Source organism: Pseudorca crassidens, chromosome 10, assembly GCF_039906515.1.
Source record: "Pseudorca crassidens isolate mPseCra1 chromosome 10, mPseCra1.hap1, whole genome shotgun sequence".
Classification (NCBI taxonomy): domain Eukaryota; kingdom Metazoa; phylum Chordata; class Mammalia; order Artiodactyla; family Delphinidae; genus Pseudorca; species Pseudorca crassidens.
The window spans coordinates 23,781,986-23,797,209 of NC_090305.1; the positions used below are offsets into that span (position 1 = coordinate 23,781,986).

General features: G+C 39.2%; 1 pseudogene; it reads right to left on the reverse strand.

The window, feature by feature from the left end:
- Positions 1-329: 329 nt before the first annotated feature.
- Positions 330-7,454, reverse strand: LOC137232881 (sorting nexin-3 pseudogene; annotated as a pseudogene).
- Positions 7,455-15,224: the final 7,770 nt, after the last annotated feature.

The following is a 15,224-nucleotide window of genomic DNA, read 5'->3' on the forward strand; positions in this document are numbered from 1 at the left end:
TTGTGTATCAGAAATGCATTTTTATTTTTATTTGAAAACAACCTAAATTTTTAGACAAATGATTTTAGTATATAAATTTGATTTTGTTTTTATACAGAATATAAAGATTTTCCTCATTGATCTTCCATGTGAAGGGGATTACAAGCCTGAAGGGAGATACCTTCTGCACACAAGTGTGTATCTTACGTGTAGGGTACTGGAAACCAATGTGTAGTAGCTTCCACACATAAATTAGGTCGTGACACCACCTATTAAAAAGGGGATAAGAGAAAAATTCTATTACTCAGATCCGAGAAGCAAACATGACACAAAAACTGCAGGTGAAGACCAAATGAGTAATTTTAGTTAGGACACTGCAGGTTATACTGGAGTAACAGGTTTGTGAAACTACAGTGTGTACCACATTAAAACAGCAAGAAAGGGCTATTTATATGGAAAGGCTGGAATGAGGGATTTTTTTCACTAAAGCAAATTAACTTCTTGTCAACTGCCAAAACAAAACAGAACTGAGCATTATGTTAGTATACTGAAGGCATATTACACCAGTTTTTGTGCAGCATACTAAAGTTAAAACTTCTTCACTGGTGCGTATGAATCATTAATAGTCATGGAAAGTTTTTTTGCCCCTTCTTGCCAAATTTCAGGCATGTCTTATTTTTGATGGAGCATTACTTGTATCTATAATTTCATCCTGTAAAAACATATGAAGACAACGTCCATTCTGTGCCAAAGGATAACCAGCGACCTTGTTCATAAACTGCTCCAGTCCTTGCTTCCTTTCTTCAATAAAATTGTCAACAAATACTACATCATCTCTTCTAAAAGAAAGTTGACGCAAAAATGCTTTCCCAGGGACTGGGGGAACTACAACCTTGATCTCTCTTTCTAATTCACTTCGCAGCTACTCAAAGTCACTGTATCTTCTTCTAACGGCAGATTCCTTCAGCTTGAAAATAGGCAGATTTGTCTTGACCCTGCTTTCGTAGGTGGTGAACCGACCCTGGCCTACCCGCACTGTCTAAGGGTTGCTCACATCGACCTCGAGGAAGCTGCTGGGAGGCCCGCAGGCGTCGTTTAGGTTCTGCGGCTTGGTGATCAGCCGCCGGGTGCCCGCCACGGTCTCCGCCGTTTCACGGCTGTAGCCGCCGCCGCCGTCGCCGCGGGCTCCCTCCACCCCTTCCGCGTTCGGCCGACCCCGCCGCTGGGACGCCGAGCTCGCGCGCAACTTTAGTGAATTTTACAGTGCATTTTTTTAATACAGTAATTTGAAAATAATCGTTTTCAGTAAAGACTTTCTAATTAATGAAGGATGAATAAAAAATGATTCATCTACTGTTGCTATTCTGTTTCTCTCTTTTCTGTTTTCCTGTGATCCATGCTTGCTTCCCTCTGTTTTAAAGGAAGTTAAAAATGAGTAGTTGTGATCTTTTTTTTTTTTTGCGGTACGCGGGCCTCTCACTGTTGTGGCCTCTCCCGTCGCGGAGCACAGGCTCCGGACGCGCAGGCTCAGCGGCCATGGCTCACGGGCCAGCCGCTCCGCGGCATGTGGGATCTTCCCGGACCGGGGCACGAACTCGGCAGGCGGACTCTCAACCACTGCGCCACCAGGGAAGCCCCTGTGATCATATTTAATGATCTTTTTTACACTTTCTCGGTGTCATGTTGAGTGGACTGTGTCTAATTAGAAGTTAAAACCTCTCTTCTCTCTCTCTCTCACTGTATTTCTCTTGCTTTTTCCTGCTCTCTTCCTGGAATCCATGAATGTTACTTCATATTTACAAAATAAAACATATCAAGGTCATATAATGGATTTCTGGGGGAGAGGAGATTTTTCTTTAGAAATGTTCTTTTCTTGATATAAATTCTGTTGGATATAAATTGTTGGCTGGTTGGATAAGAGGGTCCTTGAACAATGCATTTTCTATCACCTCACCCTGTCTTGAGGGCTCAGCAGGAGCTGATAGACAAGGGGTAAGAGGCATGGAGATGGCAGCCTAGGCCTGTGCTTCTTAATCCTGGGTGCACAGTATAATCACTTGAGACTAATTTTTTTTTAAGTTTTATTGGAGTATAGTTGATTTACAGTGTTTTTTAGTTTCTGCTATACAGCGAAGTGAATCAGTTATACATATACATATATCCACTCTCTTTTAGATTCTTTTCCCATATAGGTCATTATAGAGTATTGAGTAGAGTTCCCTGTGCTATACATTAGGTCCTTATTAGTTATTTTATATATAGGAGTGTGCATATGTCAATCCCAATCTCCCAATAAGATTATTTTTAAATTACTGATTCATAGCCCTGTTCTTTTCCTCCCTTCCCCCTCCCCTCTCCCAAGAAATTTCTGTCTGATTAGTCTATGATGGTACTTTTTACAAACACTTAGGGTAATTTTGGACAGGACAATCCTGTGTGCTATTTCACAAATTTTACATGTAAATGAATAATCCAAAGAATGGAAAGTGTTTTAAGTCTTTTGACAACACTGGAAAAAGAAAGGGAATTTCTCCTCTTTTCCCTAAAGGTCTTACATAATCTGTTGATGGGGAGGAAAAATTTGACCAGAAAGATTGTCATCAGTGCTAAATTCCAAGAATGTTCACCCAAAAACTAAAGCATAACTTATCTATGCTACCTGCCTCAATCTTTCTTAGCTTGAAGTGACTTACTGGAGAATTACCCTCTTCAAAAATTCTTACCTTTCTAGCTTTATGAAAGGAGGTTGTGTGTTCTTATTTTCCCAACTTTATAGAAAGATCAGAGGTAATCCTAAGAGAGGCAGTCCCTATTGTTTCCACTGTTGTTCTCCTTTTTTTAAAAATTGAAGTGCAGTTAATTTACAATATTATATTAGTTTCAGGTGTACAATATAGTGATTCAATATTTGTATAGATTATACTCCATTTAAAATTATTACAAAACAATGGCTATCATAGCAATCAGAGAAGAAAAAGAAATAAAAGGAATCCAAATTGGAAAAGAAGAGGCAGAACTGTCACTGTTTGCAAATGACATGATACTATACATAGAGAATCCTAAAGATGCTACCAGAAAACTACTAGAGCTAATCAATGAATTTGGTAAAGAAGCAGGATACAAAATTAATGCACATAAACCTCTTGCATTCCTATACACTAATGATGAAAAATCTAAAAGAGAAATTCAGGAAACACCCCCATTTACCATTGCAACAAAATGAATAAAATACCTAGGAATAAACCTACCTAAGGAGACAAAAGACCTGTATGCAGAAAACTATAAGACACTGATGAAAGAAAATAAGATGATACAAATAGACGGAGAGATATACTATGTTCTTGGATTGGAAGAATCAATATTGTGAAAATGACTATACTAGCCAAAGCAATGTACAGATTCAGTGCAATCCCTATCAAACTACCAATGGCATTTTTCACAGAAATAGAACAAAAAATTTCACAATTTGTATGGAAACATGAAAGACCCTGAATAGCCAAAGCAATCTTGAGAAAGAAAAAAGGAGCCGGAAGAATCAGACTCCCTGACTTCAGACTATACTACAAAGCTACAGTAATCAAGACAGTTTGGTACTGGCACAAAAACAGAAATATAGATCAATGGAACAGGATAGAAAGCCCAGAGATAAACTCATGCACCTATGGTCAACTTATCTTTGATAAAGGAGGCAAGAATATACCACGGAGAAAAGACAGCCTCTTCAATAAGTGGTGCTGGGAAAACTGGACAGCTACATGTAAAAGAATGAAATTAGAACACTCCCTAACACCATACACAAAAATAAACTCAAAATGAATTAAAGACCTAAATGTAAGGCCAGACACTATAAAATTCTTAGAGGAAAACATAGGCAGAAAACTCCATGACATAAATCACAGCAAGATTCTTTTTGACCCACCTCCTAGAGAAATGGAAATAAAAACAAAAATAAACAAATGAGACCTAATGAAACTTCAAAGCTTTTGCACAGCAAAGGAAACCATAAACAAGATGAAAAGACAACCCTCAGAGTGGGAGAAAATATTTGCAAATGAAGCAACTGACAAAGGAGTAATCTCCAAAATATACAAGCAGCTCATGCAGCTCAATATCAAAAACACAAACAACCGAATCCAAAAATGGGTGGAAGAGCTAAATAGACATTTCTCCAAAGAAGACATACAGATGGCCAAGAAGCATATGAAAAGCTGCTCAACATCACTAATCATTAGAGAAATGCAAATCAAAACTACAGTGAGGTATCACCTCACACTGGTCAGAATGGCCATCATCAAAACATCTACAAACAATAAATACTGGAGAGGGTGTGGAGAAAAGGGAACCCTCTTACACTGTTGGTGGGAATGTAAATTGATACAGCCACTATGGAGAACAGTATGGAGGTTCCTCAAAAAACTAAAAATAGAACTACCATATGACCCAACAATCCCATCACAGGGCATATACCTTGAGAAAACCATAATTCAAAAAGAGTCATGTACCATAATGTTCATTGCAGCTCTATTTACAATAGCCAGGACATGGAAGCAAGCTAAGTGTCCATTGACAGATGAATGGATAAAGAAGGTGTGGCACATATATACAATGGAATATTACTCAGCCATAAAAAGAAAAGGAATTGAGTTATTTGTAGTGAAGTGGATGGACCTAGAGACTGTCATACAGAGTGAAGTAATTCAGAAAGAGAAAAACAAAAACCGTATGCTAACACATATGGTTATATGGAATCTAAAAAAACAAATATGGTTATGAAGAACCTAGGGGCAGGACAGGAATAAAGACGCAGATGTAGAGAATAGACTTGAGGACCCGGGAAGTGGGAAGGGTAAGCTGGGATGAAGTGAGAGAGTGGCATGGACGTATATACACTACCAAATGTAAAATAGATAGCTAGTGGGAAGCAGCCGCATAACACAGGTAGATCAACTCAGTGCTTTGTGTCCACCTGGAGGGGTGGGATAGGGAGGGTGGGAGGGAGACACAAGAGGGAGGAGATATGGGGATGTGTGTGTATGTATAGCTGCTTCACTTTGTTATACAGCAGAAACTAACACACCATTGTAAAGCAATTATACTCAAATAAAGATGTTAAAAAAAAGTTAGATCAAAACAATGGCTATATTCCCTGTGCTGTGTAATATGTCCTTGTTTCTTATCTAGTTTTTACACTGTATTTTGTGCCTCTTAATTCCAAACCCCTATCTTGTCTGTCCCCTTCCCTCTCCCCATTGGTAACCACTAGTTTGTTTTCTATACCTGTGAGTCTGTTTCTGTTTTGTTATACACAGTCATTTGCTTTATTTTTAGATTCCACATATAAGTGATAACAGAGTATTTTTCTTTATCTGTCTGACTTATTTCACTAAGCATAATACTCTCTAGGTCCATCCATGTTGTTGCAAACGTCAGAATTTCATTATTTTTTATGGTTGAGTAATACTTCATTACACACACACACACACACACACACACACACACATATATATATATACCAAATATTCTTTTTCATTCATCTGTTGATGGACATTTAAGTTGCTTTTATATCTTGGCTATTGTAAATAATGCTGCTATGAACATTTGGGTGCATATTTCTTTTCAAATCAGTGTCTTTGTTTTCTTCAGATATATACCCAGGAGTGGAATTTCTGGGTCATATGGTAGTTCTATTTTTAGTTGTTTTTGGTTTGTCTGTTTGTTTTTGGTTTTGTTTTTTTGGCCACACCCCTCGGCTTGCAGGATCTTAGTTTCCCGAACTCCAGGCCCATGTCAGTGAAAGCGCCGTGTCCTAACCAGTGGACCACCAGGGAATTCCCCTATTTTTAGTTTTTTGAGGAACCTCCATACGGTTTTTCATAGTGGCTGCACCAATTTACATTCCCACCAACAGTGCACAAGGGTTCCCTTTTTTTCACATCCTTGCCAATATTTGACTTTTTGATGATATCCATTCTAGTAGGTGTGAGGTGATATCTCTCAGTTGTTTTGATTTGCATTTCTCTAATGATAAGCAATGTTGGACATCTTTTCAGGTGTCTGTTAGCCATCTGCATGTTCTTGAATTGGGCTATTTCATAGCATCTCTTGTCCACATTGGGTGGAATGAGAAGACAGGTAGAGGGAATGAGGTTAGGGAAAGAACTGCACAATTCTTCCATTCCACAGTCATCAAGAAGTATATAATTAATCTTAAACCATGCTCAGTAAAGATACAAAAATCTTCTTGTTTTTGGCCAGCGAAACAGCCTTGTATCAAGCTTTATTTTTATTGCTGAGAAATACATATGCTGAGTGATATGCACAATCAAGTGTGTGTCAGAGTCCATTTGGCTTCTCAACTGGTTTGAAATATTAACCCTATTTCTAGATCAACAGATCTCAACTCTAGCTACCCATCAGAGGCAGCTTAGAGCTTTGTAAAAAGTACCATCACCCAGGTCCCACCTCAGACTAATCAAATAGAAATTTCTTGGGGTGGAAGGAAGGAAGAGAAGTTAGGGCTATGAATCAGTAATTTAAAATACATTCTCAAGTGATTATACTGTGCAACCCAGAATTAAGAAACACGGTCCAAAGCTGACATCTAGGGGGTCCTAGGCTGTCCATGCCTTCTACCCCTTATCTGTCAGCTCCTGTTGAGCCATCAAATCAAGGTGAGGTGGGAGGGAGTGTATTGTTCAAGGAGTTCTTATCAAACTAGCCACTTCCTATCTAAATAAATATTTTGAACTCTGTTCTTCTCGTTAAGAGTTTCAACCACAATTAATTGAGTGGCCTTTGATCCATATCACTATCTTCATTATTATAAAGATACTGTGGTGCCTTACCCAAAAATGTGTTATATGCCACTAAAAAACAGTATAATAGTAGTTTAGTTAATGTATAATTGGTCTCTGAGTAAAGGTAGGGCAGAGTCCTTTCAATCTTGGATGTAGGATTTCAACTTCCTTATTTTCTAAATACTCTGACTTCAAAGAATATATAAGGCCAGAGTGAGCTTTGAGATGAGATTACAAAAATAAGAGCTAGCTTGTGAAGAAACTGAAGGTCATTCCTCTGTAATTGCACCGAATAAAATGTACTGCTATCTTATATATAGAGAGAAGCCATTCCAGATTTCCTTGCATCTGTTATATTAACTAGTCTATTTCAGTTTTTTTTCTGTGTCGTTTTAAATAAAGTTGGATGGCAAGCTACACCTGTCATTCTAGTAGGTTAGTTTATGAATCAATTCTAGAGAATCTTCTGGTCAGAAATCCCCCTCTTACCTGATTTTCTTTCTTTTTTTTCTCATTGATTTCTAGTACCTATTCATATATACCAGATATTAAACTGTTATATAGTTGTAATATTTTCTCCCAGCCTCACATTGGTTTTCAAATGTATTTTTCAATATTGTTTATGGTTTCTTTTGTCATAAAGAAGTTTAAAGTTTTGTTTACCTTTTTTTTCTTCATGGGTTTATGATTTTTTGCTTTTTTTTCCTTTTCTTTTGAAAGTCCTTTCAAGTTTATAGTTTTTTGTTTTTTTACATTTAGCCGTATATAGCATTTTATTTTTATCCATAAGTTTAAATAGTTAGCTTTATTTTTTCCCTTAACTATAGGCAATTGCCGCAGTGTTGTTCATTGACTAGCACACTCTTTACCTGATCTTTTGAAATGTCACTAAATTTACCGTATTCTAAATTCCTATATGTATTAGATTGAAAGACACAGATATTTTTAAAGGTGTTTTTTTTTATTGGAGTATAATTGCTTTGCAATGGTATGTTAGTTTCAGCTTCACAACAAAATGAATCAGTTATATATATACATATATTCCCATATCTCTTCCCGCTTGCGTCTCCCTCCCTCCCACCCTCCCTATCCCACCCCTCCAGGCGGTCACAAAGCACCGAGCTGATCTCCCTGTGCTATGCGGCTGCTTCCCACTAGCTATCTACCTTACGTTTGGTAGTGTATATATGTCCATGCCTCTTTATCGCTTTGTCACCGTTTACCCTTCCCCCTCCCCATAGCCTCAAGTCCATTCTCTAGTAAGTCTGTGTCTTTATTCCTGTTTCACCCCTAGGTTTTCCATGACATTTTTTTTTCTTAAATTCCATATATATGTGTTAGCATACGGTATTTGTCTCTCTCTTTCTGACTTACTTCACTCTGTATGACAGACTCTAGGTCTATCCACCTCATTACAAATAGCTCAATTTCGTCTCTTTTTATGGCTGAGTAATATTCCATTGTATATATGTGCCACATCTTCTTTATCCATTCATCCGATGATGGACACTTAGGTTGTTTCCATCTCTGGGCTATTGTAAATAGAGCTGCAATGAACATTTTGGTACATGACTCTTTTTGAATTATGGTTTTCTCAGGGTATATGCCCAGTAGTGGGATTGCTGGGTCATATGGTAGTTCTATTTGTAGCTTTTTAAGGAACCTCCATACTGTTCTCCACAGTGGCTGTATCAATTTACATTCCCACCAACAGTGTAAGAGGGTTCCCTTTTCTCCACACCCTCTCCAGCATTTATTGTTTCTAGATTTTTTGATGATGGCCATTCTGACCGGTGTGAGATGATATCTCATTGTAGTTTTGATTTGCATTTCTCTAATGATTAGTGATGTTGAGCATTCTTTCATGTGTTTGTTGGCACTCTGTATATCTTCTTTGGAGAAATGTCTATTTAGGTCTTCTGCCCATTTTTGGATTGGGTTGTTTGTTTTTTTGTTATTAAGCTGCATGAGCTGCTTATAAATTTTGGAGATTAATTCTTTGTCAGTTGCTTCATTTGCAAATATTTTCTCCCATTCTGAGGGTTGTCTTTTGGTCTTCTTTATGGTTTCCTTTGCTGCGCAAAAGCTTTTAAGTTTCATTAGGTCCCATTTGTTTACTTTTGTTTTTATTTCCATTTCTCTAGGAGGTGGGTCAAAAAGGACCTTGCTGTGATTTATGTCATAGAGTGTTCTGCCTATGTTTTCCTCTAAGAGTTTGATAGTTTCTGGCCTTAAATTTAGGTCTTTAATCCATTTTGAGCTTATTTTTGTGTATGGTGTTAGGGAGTGATCTAATCTCATACTTTTACATGTAGCTGTCCAGTTTTCCCAGAACCACTTATTGAATAGGCTGTCCTTTCTCCACTGTACATTTCTGCCTCCTTTGTCAAAGATAAGGTGACCATATGTGCGTGGGTTTATCTCTGGGCTTTCTATCCTGTTCCATTGATCTATATTTCTGTTTTTGTGCCAGTACCATACTGTCTTGATTACTGTAGCTTTGTAGTATAGTCTGAAGTCAGGAAGCCTGATTCCTCCAGCTCCATTTTTCGTTCTCAAGATTGCTTTGGCTATTCAGGGTCTTTTGTGTTTCCATACAAATTGTGAAATTTTTTGTTCTAGTTCTGTGAAAAATGCCAGTGGTAGTTTCATAGGGATTGCATTGAATCTGTAGATTGCTTTGGGTAGTAGAGTCATTTTCACAATGTTGATTCTTCCAATCCAAGAACATGGTATATCTCTCCATCTATTTGTATCATCTTTAATTTCTTTCATCAGTGTCTTATAATTTTCTGCATACAGGTCTTTTGTCTCCTTAGGTAGGTTTATTCCTAGGTATTTTATTCTTTTTGTTGCAATGGTAAATGGGAGTGTTTTCTTGATTTCACTTTCAGATTTTTCATCCTTAGTGTATAGGAATGCCAGAGATTTCTGTGCATTAATTTTGTATCCTGCTACTTTACCAAATTCATTGATTAGCTCTAGTAGTTTTCTGGTAGCATCTTTAGGATTCTCTATGTATAGGATCATGTCATCTGCAAACAGTGACCGCTTTACTTCTTCCTTTCCGATTTGGATTCCTTTTATTTCCTTTTCTTCTCTGATTGCTGTGGCTAAAACTTCCAAGACTATGTTGAAAAAGAGTGGTGAGAGTGGGCAACTTTTTCTTGTTCCTGATCTTAGTGGAAATGCTTTCAATTTTTCACCATTGAGGATGATGTTGGCTGTGGGCTTGTCATATATGGCCTTTATTATGTTGAGGAAAGTTCCCTCTATGCCTACTTTCTTCAGGGTTTTTAACATAAATGGGTGTTGAATTTTGTCAAAAGCTTTCTCTGCATCTATTGAGATGATCATATGGTTTTTCTCCTTCAATTTGTTAATATGGTTTATCACATTGATAGATTTGCATATATTGAAAAATCCTTGCATTCCTGGAATAAACCCCACTTGATCATGGTGTATGATCCTTTTAATGTGCTGTTGGATTCTGTTTGCTAGTATTTTGTTGAGGGTTTTTGCATCTATGTTCATCAGTGATATTGGCCTGTAGTTTTCTTTCTTTGTGACATCCTTGTCTGGTTTTGGTATCAGGGTGATGGTGGCCTCGTAGAATGAGTTGGGAAGTGTTCCTCCCTCTGCTATATTTTGGAAGAGTTTGAGAAGGATAGGTGATAGCTCTTCTCTAAATGTTTGATAGAATTCGCCTGTGAAGCCATCTGGTCCTGGGCTTTTGTTTGTTGGAAGATTTTTAATCACAGTTTCAATTTCAGTGCTTGTGATTGGTCTGTTCATATTTTCTATTTCTTCCTGATTCAGTCTTGGCAGGTTGTGCATTTCTAAGAATTTGTCCATTTCTTCCAGATTGTCCATTTTATTGGCATAGAGTTGCTTGTAGTAATCTCTCATGATCTTTTTTATTTCTGCAGTGTCAGTTGTTACTTCTCCTTTTTCATTTCTAATTCTATTGATTTGAGTCTTCTCCCTTTTTTTCTTGATAAGTCTGGCTAATGGTTTATCTATTTTGTTTATCTTCTCAAAGAACCAGCTTTTAGTTTTATTGATCTTTGCTATCGTTTCCTTCATTCCTTTTTCATTTATTTCTGATCTGATTTTTATGATTTCTTTCCTTCTGCTAACTTTGGGTTTTTTTTTGTTTTTCTTTCTCTAATTGCTTGAGGTGCAAGGTTAGGTTGTTTATTCGAGATGTTTCCTGCTTCTTAAGGTGGGCTTTTATTGCTATAAACTTCCCTCTTAGAGCTGCTTTTGCTGCATCCCATAGGTTTTGGGTCATTGTGTCTCCATTGTCATTTGTTTCTAGGTATTTTTAAATTTCCTCTTTGATTTCTTCAGTGATCACTTCGTCATTAAGTAGTGTATTGTTTAGCCTTCATGTGTTTGTATTTTTTACAGATCTTTTCCTGTAATTGATATCTAGTCTCATGGCGTTTTTGTCGGAAAAGATACTTGATAAAATTTCAATTTTCTTAAATTTACCAAGGCTTGATTTGCGACCCAAGATATGAGCTATCCTGGAGAATGTTCCAAGAGCACTTGAGAAAAATGTGTATTCTGTTGTTTTTGGATGGAGTGTCCTATAAATATCAATTAAGTCCATCTTGTTTAATGTATCATTTAAAGCTTGTGTTTCCTTATTTATTTTCATTTTGGATGATCTGTCCATTGGTGAAAGTGGGGTGTTAAAGTCCCCTACTATGAATGTGTTACTGTCAATTTCCCTTTATGTCTGTTAGTATTTGCCTTATGTATTGAGGTGCTCCTATGTTGGGTGCATAAATATTTACAATTGTTATACCTTCTTCTTGGATCGATCCCTTGATCATTATGTAGTGTCCTTTCTCTCTTCTAATAGTCTTTATTTAAAGTCTATTTTGTCTGATATGAGAATTGCTACTCCAGCTTTCTTTTGGTTTCCATTTGCATGGAATATCTTTTTCCATCCCCTTACTTTCAGTCTGTATGTGTCTCTAGGTCTAAAGTGGGTCTCTTGTAGACAGCATATATATGGGTCTTGTTTTTGTATCCATTCAGCCAATCTGTGTCTTTTGGTGGGAGCATTTAGTCCATTTACATTTAAGGTAATTATCGATATGTATGTTCCTATTTCCATTTTCTTAATTGTTTTGGGTTCGTTATTGTAGGTCTTTTCCTTCTCTTGTGTTTCTTGTCTAGAGAAGTTCCTTTAGCATTTGTTGTAAAGCTGGTTTGGTGGTGCTGAACTCTCTCAGCTTTTGCTTGTCTGTAAAGGTTTTAATTTCTCCATCAAATCTGAATGAGATCCTTGCTGGGTAGAGTAATCTTGGTTGCAGGTTTTTCTCCTTCATCACTTTCAGTATGTCCTGCCACACCCTTCTGGCTTGCAGAGTTTCTGCTGAGAGGTCAGCAGTTATCCTTATGGGGATTCCCTTGCGTGTTATTTGTTGTTTTTCCCTTGCTGCTTTTAATATGTTTTCTTTGTATTTAATTTTTGACAGTTTGATTAATATGTGTCTTGGCATATTTCTCCTTGGATTTATCCTGTATGGGACTCTCTGTGCTTCCTGGACTTGATTAACTATTTCCTTTCCCATATTAGGGAAGTTTTCAACTATAATCTCTTCAAATATTTTCTCAGTCCCTTTCTTTTTCTCTTCTTCTTCTGGAACCCCTATAATTCGAATGTTGGTGTGTTTAATGTTGTCCCAGAGGTCTCTGAGACTGTCCTCAGTTCTTTTCATTCTTTTTTCTTTATTCTGCTCTGCATTAGTTATTTCCACTATTTTATCTTCCAGGTCACTTATTCGTTCTTCTGCCTCAGTTATTCTGCTATAGATCCCATCTAGAGTATTTTAAATTTCATTTATTGTGTTATTCATCATTGCTTGTTTCATCTTTATTTCTTCTAGGTCCTTGTTAAATGTTTCTTGCATTTTGTCCATTCTATTTCCAAGATTTTGGATCATCTTTACTATCATTATTCTGAATTCTTTTTCAGGTAGACTGCCTATTTCCTCTTCATTTGTTAGGTCTGGTGCATTTTTATCTTGCTCCTTCATCTGCTGTGTGTTTTTCTGTCTTCTCATTTTGCTTATCTTACTGTGTTTGGGGTCTCCTTTTTGCAGGCTGCAGGTTCATAGTTCCTGTTGTTTTTGATGTCTGTCTCCAGTGGCTAAGTTTGGTTCAGTGGGTTGTGTAAGCTTCCTGGTGGAGGGGACTAGTGCCTGTGTTGTGGTGGATGAGGCTGGATCTTGTTTCTCTAGTGGGCAGGTCCACGTCTGGTGGTGTGTTTTGGGGTGTCTGTGGACTTATTATTATTTTAGGCAGCCTGTCTGCTAATGGGTGGGTTTGTGTTCCTGTTTTGCTAGTTGTTTGGCATAGGTTGTCCAGCACTGTAGCTTGCTGGTCGTTGAGTGGTGCTGGGTGCTGGTGTTAAGATGGAGGTCTCTGGGAGATTTTCGCCATTTGATATTATGTGGAGCTGGGAGGTCTCTTGTTGACCAGTGTCCTGAAATTGGCTCTCCCACCTCAGAGGCAGAGCCCTGACTCCTGGCTGGAGCACCAGGAGCCTTTCATCCACACGGCTCAGAATAAAAGGGAGAAAAAGTAGAGAGAATTAGTAGAAGTAGGAAGAAAGAAAGAAAGAAAGAAAGAAAGGAGGGAAGGAAGGAAGGAAAGAAGGAAGGAAGGAAGGAAGAAAGAAAGAAAGAAGAAAAGAAGGAAAGAAGGCAAGAAGGAAAGAAAGGAGGGAGGGAGGGAGGAAGGAAGGAAGGAAGGAGGGAATGAAGGAAAAAAGACAGAAAGAAAGAAGATACAGTAAAATAAAATAAAGTATAATAAAGTTATTGAATTAAAAAATAATTATTTAGGAAAAAAAAAGGGACGGATAGAACCTTAGGACAAATGGTGGAAGCAAAGCTATACAGACAAAATCTTACACAGAAGCATACACATTCACAAAAAGAGGTAAGGGGGAAAAATCATAAATCTTGCTCTCAAAGTCCACCTCCTCAATTTGGGATGATTCGTTGTCTAAAGGAGGGAAGGAAGGAAGGAATGAAAGAAGGAAGGAAGGAAAGAAAGAAAGAAAGAAAGAAAGAAAGAAAGAAAGAAAGAAAGAAAGAAAGAAAGAAGGTAAAGTTATTAGAATTAATTATTAAGAAAAAAAATTTAAAAAAAAACCAACAATGGACGGATAGAACCCTAGGACAAATGGTGGAAGCAAAGCTATACAGACAAGATCTCACACAGAAGCATACACACACACATTCACAAGAAGAGGAAAAGGGAAAAAAATCATAGATTTTGCTCTAAAAGTCCACCTCCTCAATTGGGGATGATTCGTTGTCTATTCATGTATTCCACAGATGCAGGGTATATCAAGTTGATTGTGGAGCTTTAATCCGCTGCTTCTGCGGCAGCTGGGAGAGATTTCCCTTTCTCTTCTTTGTTCTCACAGCTCCCGGGGCTCAGCTTTGGATTTGGCCCCGCCTCTGCGTGTAGGTCGCCGGCTCAGGCCGGGGGTCGGGGGGGGGGGAGGGAGGGGCACGGCGTGCGGGGCGGGCCTGCGGCGGCAGAGGCCGGCGTGACGTTGCACGAGCCTGAGGTGCGCCGTGCGTTCTCCCGGGGAAGTTGTCCTTGGATCCCGGGAACCTGGCAGTGGCGGGCTGCACAGGCTCCCCGGAAGAGGGGTGTGGAGAGTGACCTGTGCTCGCACACAGGCCCCTTGGTGGCGGCAGCAGCAGCCTTAGCGTCTCCCGCCCGTCTCTGTGGTCCGCGCTTTTAGCCGCGGCTCGCGTCCGTCTCTGGGGTTCGCGCTTTTAACCGCGGCTCGCGCCCGTCTCTGGAGTTCCTTTAAGCAGCGCTCTTGAACGCCTCTCCTCGCGCACCAGGAAACAAAGAGAGAAGAAAAAGTCTCTTGCCTCTTTGGCAGGTCCAGACTTTTCCCCGGACTCCCTCCTGGCTAGCCGTGGTGCACTAACCCCTTCAGGTTATGTTCAAGCCGCCAACCCCAGTCCTCTCCCTGCGCTCCGACCGAAGCCCGAGCCTCAGCACGCAGCCCCGCCCGCCCCGGCGGGTGAGCAGACGAGCCTCTCGGGCTGGTGAGTGCTGTTCGGCACCGATCCTCTGTGTGGGAATCTCCTCGCTTTGCCCTCCGCACCCCTGTTGCTGTGCTCTCCTCCGCGGCTCCGAAGCTCCCCCCTCCGCCTCCCGCAGTCTCCGCCCGCGAAGGGGCTTCCTAGTGTGTGGAAACTTTTCCTCCTTCACAGCTGCCTCCCACTGGTGCAGGTGCCGTCCCTATTCTTTTGTCTCTGTTTTTTCTTTTTTTCTTTTGCCCTACCCAGGTACGTGGGGAGTTTCTTGCCTTTTGGGAGGTCTGAGGTCTTCTGCCAGCATTCAGTAGGTGTTCTGTAGGAGTTGTTCCACGTGTAGATGTATTTCTGGTGTATC